Here is a 4,265-nt window from a genome sequence, read left to right on the forward strand (position 1 = left end):
TGCCTGGCAAGTGCAGGGTCCTGAGTTCAATATCTGGGACCTGAAAAAAAAAAAAAAAAAAGTAGCCAAGGTGGTTGATACATTAGTTTACCTCCTTACACACTAAAATAAATAAATAGATAGATAAATAAATAGGTAGATAGATAGATAGGTAGATAAATCCACACAAATGCTCTTAACTCACTATTCAAATGACACAGATTCAAAGACTAGGGCAGAAAACAAAGAGTAACTATATGTTACCCGCAAGAGACATGCCTAACACACGTGTGCAAACTCCTACACACAGATAGAAAGTGAAAAACAACTAGGTGCAGGTGTCCTAATTTTAGACAAAGTAGACTCAAGCCAAAACTGATCAAAAGAATCAAATGATTTCAGTTCATTCTGATAAAGGGAGAAAGCAATACAACAGAGAGTGGTAACAATTGTAAATGCATTAAATGTCAGCACATTCAGCTTCATAATGAGCTTGACAGACACTAGTGCGACTGTAGTGGAGGCCTTTACTAATCCCACTGTACCAATGATTAGAGCAAGCAAAAAAATCAGTAGACAAATATCAGAGTGGAATGACACCATTAAGCAAGTAGACAACATGTATCTACAGGGTTTCACCATATAACAACTGAATGCATATTTTTGCAGCAGCATGTGGAACTTTTTCCAAAATAGGCCGTATTTTAGGCCATATAGAAGATTTAAATAAATATAAAACAATTTAAGTAATCTTTTCCATCCTAGAGAGATCACCATGGAATGAAACTAGTAATTAGCAGCAAAAGAAGCCACAGAAACTATATGCAGGGAGATTAACCAACACACTCTGAATGCCAATGGGTCACAGAGAAAATCAGGGAAGAAGTTATGAAGTTCTCAGAATCAAATGACAGTGACAACACAACACACAAAACCTATGGACCATCATGAAAGCACTCTTATGAGGAAGTTTATATTGATAAATGCTCACATTAGAAACACTTGAGTTATCTCAGGTAAATAACTTAATGATTCATCTCAAGATCCTAGAAAAACAAGAATACTCTAACTCAAAACCTTGTAGAAGAAACTTGCAAATCACAGTATAAATCAAGGAAATTGTTACAAAAAGAGAGAGAACTGAGTAGTGAATTTAAGAGCTGGGTTAGGATTTATCACGAGTGTTTATCCTAAAGGTTAGGATTAGGGATAAGGTTAGGGTAAGTTTAGGATTAGGGTAGGGTTAGGAATAGGGTTAGGGTTAGAGTTAGAGTTAGGAAGAGGATAAAGACATCTATAGTAAAAACTACAGAGCTCTCCTGGACATCGTGGTGCTGTTCTGGGTATATCTCTTTTTCTTTTTTTATGTCTTTCCCATCTAACCTTTAGAATTTAATTTTCTATTTTTATATGTCCATCCTGCCTTATATATTTCAATTGGCCGTTGTGAAAATGTTTTTATTCCTGTCTCTTTTAGTTCTTTCTTTCTTTCTTTCTTTCTTTCTTTCTTTCTTTCTTTCTTTCTTTCTTCTTTCTTTCTTTCTTTCTTTCTTTCTTTCTTTCTTTTTTAAAAATGTGTTTGAAAAGCCAAATTTAAGTCTGAACTTAGAGGGCCCTGAATGCAAACTCTATCCTACAGAGTGCTGTAATGTGGCTGCATTTTAGATGTACCTGGGACGCTCGCAAACAGTCAGTGCTAAGCCTTACCACCACAGCCCAAGTTTCTGACACAGAAGCAAGCCAGACCCCTGGAGATCTCATCTTCCAAGAGATCCTAAGCCTCAAGACTCATGAAGGACCAGAAATTTTGCCCCATGTACAAACTAAAATACTGGTTCTCCACAGTTCCAAGAGTCCTGAATTAAAACTGGAAACTCTGCAATCAGAAATAACCAGCCACAGGAGCATTTGAGGCCAAGGTGTTGGCTGGCATTTTGGGGCAGGAGGCTCTGTTTCCCTGAGCGCTCAGTCCTTTAGTGTGATGAAAAGGCCACAAGACCCTGCACACAGTAGGTCTAACTACAGGAGCGGAGTCTTGAGTTCAGGATCCCTGAATATTTCACACAAGGAAGCACAGCCACTCTCTGTGTCAGAAGCCACTGTGACTTCCCAAGTCCTAGTATGCCGGCCCTTTGCCCTGAAAAGACACAGATCTCTATCTTCTTTATAAATATCTTTGATAATGGTAAAGGAAGGGCAGTCAGTGCTTTGCTTCAAAAGAAGAGGAAGATGTGAGAGAATTGTGGAAAGTCTTTTTCTTGAAAAGTAGAAGAGAATTTTAAAGTTTTCTTTTGTTCAGAAGAAATGATGAAGAGACTTTCTTAGGAAAGAAGGAAAGCAGAGTAATAGCTTAGAAGCTTTTATACTAACTAAGCGAAGCTTGAAAAAGAGTTGACTGGTGGTGATGGAAGGCACGGTTTGAAGACCACAAGACAGGGATGGGCACTGATTGCACGAATGGTGGAAGACAGTGTTGATGGAATCCAGAGTTCTCCACTGAAGGATTTTCATCTGTAATTTGACTTCTTCGGTAGATGCTCAATTGCTCAGGTTATTTCTTCCAGTGTGACCTTGCTAGCTTGTACCTCTCCATGGATTTATCCACTTTATCTAATGCCCGGAAGCTGCTCTGAGTGCTCACCTTTTACCCTGAGGAATTTGTCACTTTTCTTGTTTTTGATATTGGTGTTTGTGTGTTCTTTACTCTTTGTTCTCCTGATCATTCTGCCTTGAGAATTATTAATTTTTTATAGCAGCACTTGGCTCCATTTTTCTTTGTCCTACTTTCTATTTTGTTTATTTTTCTTCTTATTATCGCCTTTCTTTGATTAATTTCTATTTAATTTGTCTTCTTTTTCTAGTTTTTTTTTTCCTAGTTTTCTTAGGGTGGAAACTAGATAAATAATGTTAGATCTTTCTTACCTAATGTGAGTGGTCAGCTTATCTATTTCTCTTTACTACTTTAGAGATGCCTCACAAAGTTTGATGTGTTGCATTTTCATTCAGTTAAAAATACAGTTTCTTGTTTCTATCCTGTTTTTGGCCATTGGATTATTTAGAAATATATTATTTAGTTTCCAAGTATTTGAGAGATTTCTTGGATACTTTTCTGTAATTTATTTCTATTTTTACTCTATTGTGATCAGAAAGCATACTTCATATGATTTGAAATTTTAAAAATCTACTGAGACTCTTATAACCCAGAATATGCTATTATAATGAATGTGCCGTGTTTAGGTAGAAAACAGAATTCTGAGATTCCTGGTCTTAGCATCCTATCCATGTGTCTCTGGGGACCACAGATTCACAAAGCCGCGGTTGACGTACTTTACTAAGGAGTGCACAGAAGCGGTTTCGTGATGTCACCCCTCTAAGATTTCCCATGATCCCATGGGTTAGAGCTGGTCCAGCCTCTCCCACCCACTAAGACTGAGTCAGACCACTAAGAGGAAACACTCCGGGTAGGACCCCTGTTGGTTTGAGATTCCCCACCCTCAGTGTCTCTCAGTAATCCCCTCCTGGTCAGTGAGAGCTGAAGCTCTGGCTACCTTGTGGCCGAGTGTGCCCCGTGAACCACTGGTCACCCCGACCCCAGGGTCCCACCATTTGTCCCTTGCTCTCTTTTTCTCTCCTCTGTGCGCCCTAACACCTTGAAAACGATCGGGGCTCACGAAGCGGTCCAATGATGTACGAGAGCTCACATGGGTGGAGAGAGTGGTGCAGGTCTCCCGTGCACCTACTGATTTCCTCAGTAAGTGGTCTCTCAGGAGAGTGAGGCTGAAATCTGTGACTCTATCTGTAGATTTGCCTGTTTTGTTCTTGGACTTCTTTTTGTTTTGGCCTTGTATATTTTGATAGTCCTAAGTATTCGTGCGCTAGCGTCACCCTAGGATTCTCATGATGGACCTAAGTATTCGTGTGCTAGCGTCACCCTAGGATTCTCGTGATGGACCCAAGTGTTCGTGTGCTAGCGTCACCCTAGGATTCTCGTGATGGACCCAAGTATTCGTGTGCTAGCGTCACCCTAGGATTCTCGTGATGGACCCAAGTATTCGTGTGCTAGCGTCACCCTAGGATTCTCGTGATGGACCCAAGTGTTCGTGTGCTAGTGTCACCCTAGGATTCTCGTGATGGACCTAAGTGTTCGTGTGCTAGCGTCACCCTAGGATTCTCGTGATGGACCTAAGTGTTCGTGTGCTAGCGTCACCCTAGGATTCTCGTGATGGACCCAAGTATTCGTGTGCTAGCTCACCCTAGGATTCTCGTGATGGACCTAAGTATTCGTG

At 40.3% G+C, this 4,265-nt stretch overlaps 1 pseudogene; it reads right to left on the reverse strand.

The window, feature by feature from the left end:
• LOC101569721 overlaps positions 1–4,265 on the reverse strand; it is a 12,060-nt pseudogene that overhangs the window by 2,849 nt on the left and 4,946 nt on the right.

This window comes from Octodon degus, unplaced genomic scaffold (genome assembly GCF_000260255.1).
Source record: "Octodon degus isolate 3935 unplaced genomic scaffold, OctDeg1.0 scaffold00034, whole genome shotgun sequence".
In the NCBI taxonomy this organism is placed as follows: Eukaryota; Metazoa; Chordata; class Mammalia; order Rodentia; family Octodontidae; genus Octodon; species Octodon degus.